The sequence below is a fragment of the Pan troglodytes genome, chromosome 22 (genome assembly GCF_028858775.2).
Source record: "Pan troglodytes isolate AG18354 chromosome 22, NHGRI_mPanTro3-v2.0_pri, whole genome shotgun sequence".
Classification (NCBI taxonomy): Eukaryota; Metazoa; Chordata; class Mammalia; order Primates; family Hominidae; genus Pan; species Pan troglodytes.
Window position 1 is genome coordinate 46,687,228 of NC_072420.2, and position 13,409 is coordinate 46,700,636.

The window sequence follows — 13,409 nt, forward strand, 5'->3', positions numbered from 1 at the left end:
GTCTTCCACGCACGTTTGCAAACAGCAGTACTCACGTTTCCAAACCCAATCCAATCATCTTTGCTCTCTATGGAAAAGTTAAACACATTCATATTTCAGACAAATGATATTTGGCCTTTTCAACGCATTTTTTATGCTACAATTATGGAAGCATGTGGAGGGGTTGTTTCCATTCCATCCAAGGTCAGTTGGCCGGTGCGATTCCCTGACCCCCGCCCGAGGGAGACCTCCGGGTTGGTGAGATGACCGAGCACAGGTGTCCTCCGTGCTGGCTGGTCCGCCAGCACTTTCTGCAGAGACAGCTTCTAGACGGCAGCGCTCCCCACACAGTTTGCAGACCATGTCCCTCTCCTTCTCGCAGCTCCAGGTGGTGATGCCTCAGGCCCTGCAGGCTGGGAACCACATCTTGAGTGAGGGTGCGGTGTCGCCTCAGGGACATGAGTTAAACTGTGAGAGACGCCCCCTCACACCCCCAAAAGGCTGAAGCTGGACTGGTAGCACCAGCGCCGGCAGTCTGCAAGGATGTGGGGTGACTGCAGCCCTCTTGCGGGCTGTGGGGTGCAGCTGCTTTAGGATCTCCCCTCCGTTTCTCAAAGCCCAGTGCGCACTTGCCCACCTCAGCCAAGCTCCTGAGCGTTTGCCCAGATAGGTGAAACACAGAACTCATGCGCAAGTCCGGAGAGACGCGCACGGATGTTCACAGCAGCTTCGGTTGGTGAGTGGACTGGGAGCAGTTCCGCCCCCACCCAGCCAGCTTGAAACAGGAGGCTGAGCCTCCAGTGAGGGGTTGACGCATTGATTTCAGCTGTGAGACCCCAGCACAGGCCCCAGCTGAGCCGCGACCAGACGTCTGACCACAGAGCAGGTGAGATGGCACGTTGGTGCTGTGAGACCCCAGCACACGGCCCAGCTGAGCCGCGACCAGGCGTCTGACCACAGAGCAGGTGAGATGGCACGTTGATGCCGCTGAGACCCCAGCACAGGCCCCAGCTGAGCCGCGACCAGGCGTCTGACCACAGAGCCGGTGAGATGGCACGTTGGTGCCGCTGAGACCCCAGCACAGGCCCCAGCTGAGCCGTGACCAGGTGTCTGACCACAGAGCCAGTGAGATGGCACGTTGGTGCTGTGAGACCCCAGCACAGGCCCCAGCTGAGCCGCGACCAGGCGTCTGACCACAGAGCCGGCGAGATGGCACGTTGATGCCGCTGAGACCCCAGCACAGGCCCCAGCTGAGCCGCGACCAGGCGTCTGACCACAGAGCAGGTGAGATGGCACGTTGGTGCTGTGAGACCCCAGCACAGGCCCCAGCTGAGCCGCGACCAGGCGTCTGACCACAGAGCCGGCGAGATGGCACGTCGATGCCGCTGAGACCCCAGCACAGGCCCCAGCTGAGCCGTGACCAGGCGTCTGACCACAGAGCAGGTGAGATGTCACGTTGGTGCTGTGAGACCCCAGCACAGGCCCCAGCTGAGCTGCGACCAGGCGTCTGACCACAGAGCCGACGAGATGGCACGTTGGTGCCGCTGAGACCCCAGCACAGGCCCCAGCTGAGCCGTGACCAGGCGTCTGACCACAGAGCAGGTGAGATGGCACGTTGATGCCGCTGAGACCCCAGCACAGGCCCCAGCTGAGCCGTGACCAGGCGTCTGACCACAGAGCCGACGAGATGGCACGTTGGTGCCGCTGAGACCCCAGCACAGGCCCCAGCTGAGCCACGACCAGGCGTCTGACCACAGAGCCGACGAGATGGCACGTTGGTGCCGCTGAGACCCCAGCACAGGCCCCAGCTGAGCCGCGACCAGGCGTCTGACCACAGAGCCGACGAGATGGCACGTTGGTGCCGCTGAGACCCCAGCACAGGCCCCAGCTGAGCCGCGACCAGGCGTCTGACCACAGAGCCGGCGAGATGGCACGTTGGTGCCGCTGAGACCCCAGCACAGGCGCCAGCTGAGCCGCGACCAGGCGTCTGACCACAGAGCCGGCGAGATGGCACGTTGGTGCCGCTGAGACCCCAGCACAGGCCCCAGCTGAGCCGCGACCAGGCGTCTGACCACAGAGCCGGCGAGATGGCACGTTGGTGCCGCTGAGACCCCAGCACAGGCCCCAGCTGAGCCGTGACCAGGCGTCTGACCACAGAGCCGGCGAGATGGCACGTTGGTGCCGCTGAGACCCCAGCACAGGCCCCAGCTGAGCCGCGACCAGGCGTCTGACCACAGAGCCGGCGAGATGGCACGTTGGTGCCGCTGAGACCCCAGCACAGGCCCCAGCTGAGCCGCGACCAGGCGTCTGACCACAGAGCCGGCGAGATGGCACGTTGGTGCTGTGAGACCCCAGCACAGGCCCCAGCTGAGCCGCGACCAGACGTCTGACCACAGAGCAGGTGAGATGGCACGTTGGTGCTGTGAGACCCCAGCACAGGCCCCAGCTGAGCCGCGACCAGGCGTCTGACCACAGAGCAGGTGAGATGGCACGTTGGTGCTGTGAGACCCCAGCACAGGCCCCAGCTGAGCCGCGACCAGGCGTCTGACCACAGAGCCGACGAGATGCCACGTTGGTGCCGCTGAGACCCCAGCACAGGCCCCAGCTGAGCCGTGACCAGACGTCTGACCGCAGAGCCGGCGAGATGGCACGTTGGTGCCGCTGAGACCCCAGCACAGGCCCCAGCTGAGCCGCGACCAGGCGTCTGACCACAGAGCCGGCGAGATGGCACGTTGGTGCTGTGAGACCCCAGCACAGGCCCCAGCTGAGCTGCGACCAGGCGTCTGACCACAGAGCCGGCGAGATGGCACGTTGATGCCGCTGAGACCCCAGCACAGGCCCCAGCTGAGCCGTGACCAGTCTTCTGACAACAGAGCCGACGAGATGGCACGTTGGTGCCGCTGAGACCCCAGCACTGGCCCCAGCTGAGCCTTGACCAGGCGTCTGACCACAGAGCAGGTGAGATGGCACGTTGGTGCCGCTGAGACCCCAGGCAGTCTGGTCCATCTTGGGCTTGGGGGGGCCTCCTGCTGATCTTCATTCTCTCCCTTGGAGAGGACAGGGCAGGAGCAAACACCTCCAAGGGAGTGACCTCTTCACAGAGTGACCTCTCCAAGGGAGTGACCTCCTCACGGGAGTGACCTCTCCGGGGGAGTGACCTCCTCACGGGAGTGACCTCTCCGGGGGAGTGACCTTTTCACGGGAGTGACCTCTCCAAGGGGGGGTGTGTGCATGTGTGTGCGTGTGCACGTGTGTGCATGTGTGTACATGTGTACATATGTGTGCATGTGTGTGCGTGTGTGACTGCATGTGGGGATGTCTGCCTCCAAAAGTGGGGGTAACAATGGTGTGCAGCCTGTTCTTGTTCCTGACTTTGGCAGAAACGCCAAAAGTGTGTCCCACTAAGACACTGTTTTTCTATTTGTCTATAAAAATGAGGAAATAAATCTTGTTTTTCATAGATGGAGATGATTATATAATTAGCACCTTTGAAATCATGGAAGCCTGGCGATTTGGGGTCAGGGGTTGAAGGGAGCAGTTCTGATTTTTGTATGTGAATGTGTCTGTGTAGATTTTCTATATTTACTTAGTTAATTTCAGTCAGTCATATAAAACTGTCTTTTCTTTCAGGTTTTTCAGTGTTTGGGTCCAGTGTTACAGTAATCTTCTAAGATTTTTTCCCCCTTCTTATAGGAAATCACTTGGTGATTAGGCCACCAAGAACGTCATTCTGACAACCATCGAAATTTTAATATGTCTGTGAATTGGATGATGGCATTGTATCAGTGGTATCAATGTTAAATTCCTGATTTTGATCACTGTGTGTGGTTATGTAAGAGAATGTTCTTGTTTTTAGGAAACACATACTGAAGTATTTAGGGATAAAATAATACTGACTCTACTCAGCGATGGGATTAGCTTTTGTTTAGTAGTTTCAATAAGCAGCTTTGCAAATGTGCAACGGCCACCATGTTTTTAACAAAGGTTCCATTTGGAATAAATTTGCCAATACCACTTAAGTGAGAAAATGAGGTGTGTAAAGTCAAAATTCTAACACATAACTAACATATTTTGGTGTGTATTTTTACAGCAGTTCCATGTCTATTGTTTTCTGAATATCCAGAGTAACCCAGAATGTTCTAAAATGTAGGAGGAAAACACAGGACCTCACGCAAGCTGCAGACTAAGTTTCTCTTGGGAAAAAAAGTGATAAATGTTACTAAATTACTGACACCCCCCTAACAAAGTTGGAAAAAATCGAGTCTTACTGATGGTGCACTGCCATGTTTATTTCTTCACACACCCATAGCTATGAACATGGTACATAGTCCTTGTGTGGACACATACTTTCATTTCTTTGGGTAAATACCTAACAGTGGAATGGCTGTGTTATATGGTAGTTACTATTAACTTTTTAAGAAATAGCCAAATTGTTTCCAGAGTGATGCTACCATTTAACCTCCTCATCAGCAGTGTATGAGCACTGCTTCACACCCTCAGCAGCGCTTGGTCTGATCAGTCCTTTAAATTTCAGCCACTCTCACAGATGTGTAGTGGTGTCTCGCTGTGGTTTAATTTGTATCTCCCTAATTACTAATGCTGTTGAGAATTTGTCGTGTGCTTATTTGCCATCCATATTTTTTTTTTGTTAAGTGTCTCTTTAAATCACTTGCCCATTTAAAAACATTGTTAGTTTTCTTACTATTGGGTTTTGAGAGTTTTTAATTATGTTCTAGAAAAGTGACTTTAGTCAGATGCATGATTTCAGTAGTTTTTTTGCCAACCTTGTTTTCATTCTCATAACAATGTATTTCAAAGAACAGAAGTTTTTAATTTCGATGAAGTCCATCTCATCTTTTTGTTTAATGAATCATGCTTTTCATATATGTAAGAGCTCTTTGCCAAGCCCAATATTTTCCTCTGTAAGTTTCATAGTTTCAGGTTTTAAATGCTCTGTTTTGAATTAATAATTGCATATGGTACAAGATATGGATCCAAGTTCATCTTTTTTCAAGTGGATGTCCAATTGTTCCAGCACCGTTTGTTGAAAAAACTATCATTTCTTTGCTGATTTTTATTAGCTCCCTGGTTAAAAAAATTAGTTGTGAATATACATTAGGATTTATTTCTGGACTCTATGCTGCTCCATTGATCTATTTGTCTATCTTATGCCAATATTACACTGTCCTGATTACTGTGGCTTTACAAGTCTTGAAATTACAGAGTGTTAATTTTCCAATGCTGTTGTCCTTTTTCAAAGTTGTTTTGGCTATTCTAGGTCACTTGAATTCCCATATGAATTTAAAATCAGCTTGTCAATTTTTATAAAATAGCCTGTTGGAATTTTGATTGAATCAGCAGACCACTTTGGGGATAACTGACCACTTAACAGTAACGATGGACACAGTTGACTTAGTTCATTCTGTGTTGTTATAAAGGGATATCTGAGGCTGGGTAATTTATAAAAGAAAGAAGTTTATTTAGGTCATGGTTCTGCAGGCTGTATAAGGAGTATAGAGATGGAATCTGCTCAGCTTCTTTTGTACGGCTTTAGAACACGGTGGAGAAGGTCAGAAAGAAAGCGAGCACATGCAAAGGGGAACCAACCCTGATGTGCATCCTGACTTTATAGCCACCCACTCTCTCAGGAACTGGTGCATTCATCCAGAACCAATCCAGTCACCTTACAGACAAACATGCAGACCACAGCAACAGTATAATTCTCCATTTATTTGGATCTTATTTATCTCAGCAATGTTTTATAAGTTTCAGTGTATAGGTTTTGCTTATATTTGTATAGATTTATACCCTAAGCAGATCATATTTTATGCCAATATTGTAAATGGTAATTTTAAATTTCAATTTATAAGTATTTGTTAATAACAGATAGAAATACAATGGATTTTTGGATTTTGAGCTTGTGTCCTGCAACACCGCTAAACTTATTATTTGTAGCAGCTTTAAAAAGATTCCATTGGGCTTTCTATATAGATGATCATATTGTCTATAAATAAAGACAGTTTTACTTCTGTTATTCCACCTTAGATGACTCATTTCTTTTTCCACCTTGTTGCACTGGCTAGAACCCCTATTCCAATATTAAAAAGAAGCAGTGAAAGTGGCCATCCTTGTCCCGATCTTAGAGTTTCCCACTAAGCATAATGTTAGCTACAGGTTTTTCAGAGATGCACTTTAACAAGTTGAGGTACTTCCCTTCTATTTTGTGTTTGTTCAGAGTTAGGGGTTTTTTTTTATTTTAATAAAGAACAGATACTGGATTTTATCAAATGCTTTTTCTGCATCTTTTGAAATAATCACAAATTTTCTCTTTTCTAGTTTGTTAATATGGTGAATTACAGTAGTTGATTTTCAAAACTTAAACCATCTTGTAATGTTCATTTATTTACAAATTTTTTAATGTTTTGTTCTGAGATAATTGTAGATTTCCATGCAGTTGTAAGAAACAATACAGAAAGATTCTGTATACCCTTTACCCAGTCTCCCCCAATGTTAGCATCTTGCAAACCTATAGTACAATGGCACAAACAGGATACTGACATCAACAGGACCATGATAAAGAACAATTCCATCACCACGAGGATCCTCTGTGTGGCCCTTTTGTAGCCATACCCACTTTTCTCCCACCTCAATCCCCTCCACTACTGGCAACCACTAATCTATAGTCCATCTCTATAATTTCATCATTTCAAAACTGTTATATGAATGGAATCATACTATCTGATCTTTTTGGATGGATTTTTTCACTCAGCATAACTCTTTGAAAATTTATCCATGTTATTTCAAGTATCAATAGTTCATAATTCTCTGAAAATTTATCCAGGTTATTTCAAGTATTAATAGTTCATTTCTTTTTATTGCTGAGTAGTCTTTCATGGTATGAATGTACCACAATTTGTTTAACCATTCATCTGCTGAAGGACATCTAGGTTGTTTCCAGTTTTTACCTATTATGGATAAAGCCACTATAAGCATTTGTGTATAGGTTTTTGTGTGAACATAAATCTTCATTTCTTTGGGATAAAATCCCAGGAGTACAAATGTTGGGTCATATGGTAGTTGTATGGTTAGTTTTTTTTTAAACTTCCAAATTATTTTCCAGAGTGGCTGTATCATTCCCTCTAGCATTATGTTGATCCAATTTCTCCACATTCTTGTCAGAATTTGGCATTGATTATAGCCTTTATTTTAACCATTCTGATAGATGAGTAATGATATCTCATGGTTTCGATTTGCATTTCCCTGATGGATAATAATGTTGACACGTTCTCATGTGACTATTTGCAATTGATACATCTTCTGTAGTGAAATATTTCTTCATGTATTTTGCCCAGTTCCTAATTGAATTGATTCTTTCTGTTGAGTTTTGAGAGTTCTTTATATATTCTAATACTAGTCCTTTGTCAGATAAGTGATTTGCAAATATTCTCTATAATTCTGTAGTCTTTTTATCCTAATAGACTCTTTCACTGAGCAAAACTTTTCAATTTTGATAAAATAAAGTATAATGTATAATTTTTTTTCCTTTTATGTATTGTATTTTGGTGTCAAGTCTAAGAATATTTTGTCTAGCACTAGATCCTGAAAAAATTTTCTATGTTTCCAGAAGTTTTATACTTTTATATTTTTCATCTGGTTCCACAACCCATTTTGAATTAATTTTTATATAAGTTGTGGCTTAGGTCAAGTTTCGTATTTTTGCTTATGGACATCCAATTACTCCAGTACCATCTGTTGAAAAGCAGTTTTCCTCCACTGAATTGTTTTTGCATCTTTGTGCAAAACTGAGTACTTTTTCAGCTCTGCCCTCTCTTGCTTCTTTCCTTCTGAGACCCTGGTGGCATGCATGTCAGATCTTCAGTCAGTCCCACAGGTCCTAAGGCTCTATTCTTCTCTTGTTATTCAGATTGGATAATTTATATTATCTTCCAGTTCACTATTCTTTGTTTCCTTCATTCTTCTCCTTTTTAAATTTTTTTATTTTTTATTTTGAGACAGAGTCTCGCTCTTTCATCCAGGTTGGAGTGCAGTGGCACGATCTCGGCTCATTGCAACCTCCGCCTCCCAGGTTCAAGTGATTCTCCTTCCTCAGCCTCTCAAGTAGCTGCTTCATTCTTCTCTTGAACCATCTACTGAGCTTTTTATTTTGGTTACTATAGTTTTCAATTATAAAATTTCCATTTGATTCTTCTTTACATCTTCTATTTATTTGATAGGACTTTCTATTCCATTGCTTTGTTGAGGCTATTTTTTTTCATTTGTTTCAAGAATGTTTGTAATTGTTTGTTGAGGCGGTCTTATCATCACTATTTTAAACCCTTTGTTAGATAATTTTAGTATCTGTCATCTCAGCACTGACATTTTTGGCTGTCTTTTTCATTCAGTTTGAAATCTTCCTCGTTCTTGGTGTGGTTAGTAATTTTTTATTGAAACCTGGACATTTTTGTACTATGTTATGAGACTCTGGATCTCATTTAAAAACTTGTTTTAGCTGGCTTTCTTTGACGCTGGTCTAGCAAAGGGAGGGAGGGAGGCACTACCTTGTTACTGCCAGGTGGAAGCAGAAATCCAGGCTCCCACTAAGGCCTGTATTGATACCCAAGAGGAAGGGGGTACCTTGTTACTTCTGGATGGTGGCAGGATTTCTGGCTCACCATGTGGTCTCCACTGATTCCACTCTAGGGGAAGCCTCATTACTGTTGAGTCATGGTGGAGGTCTTAACTCCTCACTAAGCCTCCTCCACCTCACCCCACTGGGGAGGTAAAGGCTTACTTTATTACTGCTGGGTAGGAGTGGAGGCTTAGGTTGTTTGTGGTTTCCACTGAACTGTGAGGTGTGGGGTGTCATGCCTTATGATCAACTGGTGGGGATAGAAATACTGGCTCTCTACTTGGCATGTGACATCATTCTCATGCTCTACTTGGCATGTGACATCATTCTCATGAGCATGAAAATTTAGGCTCCCCAACTTGGGCTTTGCTTGCATAGGTGAGGGTGAGGCCACAAAGTTTCTGTCTTCCTAGGTTGTTCCTATCCTGGTCCTCTGGCTAGAAACAGTAAACTCTTATTAGGGATATTTTTGTCTGCCCTTTGATGTTTCTAGGTTTCCAGCTTCTTCAGCTCCATATCTGGGATATACAAGGGAAAAGGAAAACCCAGGGAGCTCAACACCATATCATTCTTCAAATTCCCGTGTTCCTAGCAGATCTGCCTTCTTTGCTCCACCTTTCAGAATATTTTTCTATTTGTTTCACATATAATTTTCAGGGTCTTTTTGTTGTACTTGGCAGGAGGAATAGGGAAAAGCATATCTACGCCAGGTCCCAGAGAGGAAGTCTGTTCCATGTGGTTTTATTGCTATGTTATTTGGTGCATTAAGATTTCATGGTTGGCTGAGCAAGGTGGTTCAGGACTGTAATCCCAACACTTTGGGAGGCTGCTTGAACCCAGGAGCTCAAGACCAGCCTGGACAACATGGTGAAACCGTCTGTATTAAAAATACAAAAAATTAGCCGAGCGTGGTGGTGCACACTTGTAGTAACAGCTACTCTGGAGGCTGAGGTGGGAGAATCACATGATCCTGGGAAGTTGAGGTTGTAGTGAGCCATGATTGCACCACTACACTCCACCCTGGGTGATGCGAGTGAGACCTTGTCTCAGAAAAAAAAAAAAAATCATGATCAATATACAGTGCTGTTTTAACTCACTTCATAATTTATGTCTTGAATTTAATCTGCCTTTGTTTCTCTAGGTTTTAATGTGCCCTTTCTGAATCACTTTGTTGTGGATGAATTTCTTATTTACTTGGACTTTACTACATCTTTCAATAGGTAAGTATATTTAATTCGCATTTGACACATTGTGTTTTAATGCCAGCATTTTACATTTTCTATTTATAATGTTTTATTTTCTAACTCTCACTGTATGAACTTCTTTCAGAAGTGGGATGTTTTCCTTATGGTGATCTGAAAGGGTTACACTGTTCAATTATTCCACTTTTTTCTTTCATATATTATACCCGATATTAGTCTCCCTGGGCTACCATAACAAAGTACCACAGACTGGGTGGCTTAAACAACAGAAATTTACTTTCTCTCGCAGTTCCGGAGACTGGACGTACATCAAGGTGCCAGCATAGGTGATTTCTGGTATAGAGGAGGCTCTCTTCCTGGCTTGAAAACAGTGGCTGTCTTGCCAGGTTCACACCTGGAAGGAGATTGTGAGGGTACAGAAAAGTATTTGGTGTCTCTAAGGACACTGCTCCTATCAGATCAGTGCCTGACCCTTATGCCCTCATTTAACCTCAATTACTTCCTGTTTTAAATACGGCCACACTGGAAGTTAGGGCTTCAACGTACAAATTTGACAGAGGAGGAGGCACAAGCATTCAGTCCATAAAACACCCCAACGCTCTTTTTGTAGATTTAGCACTTTAGACAATGTCTATTGAACATATACGTTAAAAGATAAGAAAAGCAGCAGACCTTCTCTTACCTACTTTTCTCACCTCTCCTCCTCTTACCTACTTTCTGATCTTTCCTGATTATAATTTTTTTTTTTTGACAGAGTCCTGCTCTGTTGCCCAGGCTAGAGTGCAGTGGCACGATCCTGGCTCACTGCAACCTCTGCCTCCGTGTTAAGCAATTCCCCTCCCCCAGCCTCCCAAGTGGCTTGGACTACAGGTGCACACTGCCACTCTGGGCTAATTTTTTGTATTTTAGTAGAGATGGGGTTTCATCATGTTGCCCAGGCTGGTCTTGAACTCCTGAGCTCAGGCAATCTGCCGGCCTCAGCTTCCCAAAGTGCTGGGATTACAGGCGTTAAGCCACGTGCCCAGCCAATTCATTCTCATTTTTATTTTAGTTCTTCCTATGGCTCCCTTTAGAACTGTTACTTCTTGATGTTTTTCCAACTTAGAAACTATCTGTGCCTTCCCACTGTGAAAGACCAGTATTCTAATACACTTACACTCCTTTCCCCAAACCTCCTGATTTGTCAACTTCACCTCATAAGGATTTATGTCATTTTCTTCCGAGACTGTGTAAAAGTTGTTGACACTTGGCTTTCCAAGCTGGCAACCCCAGCCCTAATTCATAAGGAATCACCATGGGTCTGGTGGGGGCAGGAGGAAGTAAGGTGAGAAAGGCCACAATTCCTCTGAAATTTCCACCTCCTTTCCCATCTCCTTCAGCCCTCTCCTTTTAGAGGAATCATTGGGGGGCGGAGAGGGGGGCATTCCCTTGGGCTCTGACTTCTGTCCTCTCCCACTGCAGCTTCCAGGCAGAGTGGAGGCAGGTGCTGCTTTGATGCAAGGAGCTGATTTCCCTTCCTCCACTTTCAACAGTAAAGGCTGTTGCTGTTTGCCTTTTCTTGCTCAAACCGTTGTGGTTCATATCCTTGGGTGTGAGGGTAGTGAGACAGGGGGCTTCACCCAGCTCCCTAAACCAGAAATCACTGACAATTCTTCACAAGTACAGAGTAGGTGCTATGGTCCCTAAATTACTGAAGATAAAACTGGGACTAGGGGAGGTGACTTGACTTTCTCCAGGCCCTCAGGCAGTGGATGGTGGGGCTATAACATGGAGCCTTCTCCCTCCTTGTCCTGTGCTTTTCCTTCTCCAGTTGGGTAGAGACAGAAACATTTTCTAACCGCAAAATTAAGAGAGCTTCATTCACCAGAGGTGTCTTGGTGGAAAGAGCTCTCATTTTCTTTGTAAAAACTCGACAAGTACTGAGATGAAGGGCAAAAGTGTTGGCACCCATTCTCCTCATTATGGCTACTTCAGAAAAGGGAGTTGGCATAGGTGTACCTACAATAAACTGAAGAGTTTACAGTCACTAGGGGAAATGTGGGAGGGAAGAGAAAATGCTGAGGCTGTGGAGGGGTTAAGTCTGGGGGAGAGCAAAGTGGACTTCAGAAGTCCAGGTACATCTTAGTGTTTCACAACATGAATACCCTCCGCCAGCACCCCATGTAGCAGAAACTTTTGAGGAGTGCCACATTGTAGAGTTCTGCACCCAGGTGAATATAGGGCAGGACTGCCTACAGCATACAGACCCTGGTCCTAAGACGTGAAATCAGGAGAAGGAGAGTCTTCATGAACTAGAAGAGCCCCCCACCCCACCCCAGGAGAACACTGGACTTTGACATGCCTAGACTCAAAGCCAAATGTATCTGGCTCTTTGAAGGAAGAGCAGAACTTGAACTTGACAGCTTCCTTGCTTTAGTCCTTGTTACTGTGCCAGAGGCGGCACAGTGCTGAGGTTAAGAGCATAGGCTCTGGAGCTGACCTGCATAGACTCAGATCTCAGCCGTCAGGGCCTCCATCTGCTCATCTCTGATGTGGGAGTAATAACATCACCCACGGCAGAATGCTGTCCTGAGGGTTCAAGTGATCTTTGCAATGCACTTAGACCAGTGCCAAGGGCGTGGTAAGTACGATGGGAAGTATTTAAATAAAATGTGTAAAGCTGGATAAAAGTGTCTATCGCATGGCTATAAGATGAGGTGAGGCTGGATGCGGTGGCTCACGCCTGTAATCCCAGCACTCTGGGAGGCCGAGGTGGGCAGATCATGAGGTCAGGAGATCAAGACCATCCTGGCTAACATGGTGAAACCCCGTCTCTACTAAAAATACAAAAAATTAGCCGGGCGTGATGGCGGGTGCCTGTAGTCCCAGCTACTCAGGAGGCTGAGGCAGGAGAATGGCGTGAACCTGGGAGACAGAGCTTGCAGTGAGCCGAGATCGTACCACTGCACTCCAGCCTGGGCGACAGAGTGAGACTCTGTCTCAAAAAAATAAAAAAAGATGAAGTGAGGAGGGGATGAAAACTGCCTCACTCTCTAGGCTGCTCCACGCATATGAGCTGCAGCCATCCACCGCTGCGCTTTTTTTAAGACAGCATTCCTAGGTCAGATCCCCACTACTTTTGCCTTCATGTTGCTTTTCTGTGGGTTCTGTCTCCTGTTCAGCATATTTATATATCTTTTGCCAGTTGGATCTGAGGTTTCCCCTAGGGCTTGCGTTTGATCTCTTCTCCCAGATGGTTCCCAAATGTGGCGGAAGAGGCTGAGATCAGCTGCCATAGTGCTGTTCAGACTTCCTTGTGGTAGAGCACGTACAGGATGGCTGAGCTGAGGCTTGCGATGTCTGAACCACTCCAGGAGACTGAGGGGACAAGTACGGTAAGAAGTCCCAGACACACAATGGACTTCCCATGTGTCAAGCTGCCTCCCACTAACTGGGGGCACAGAAATGACCCTGCAGACTCCAGGCACAAATCGGGAAGGGACCTGGAGCCATCACCTGGACTCCATGGTTGGCCATCTCCTCCAGGTGGCCTTCAGTCCCAACCTGATCAGGCTTTCAGAGCAGAGGTCCTCTGCTGGCTTCACATGCATAATTTGGAG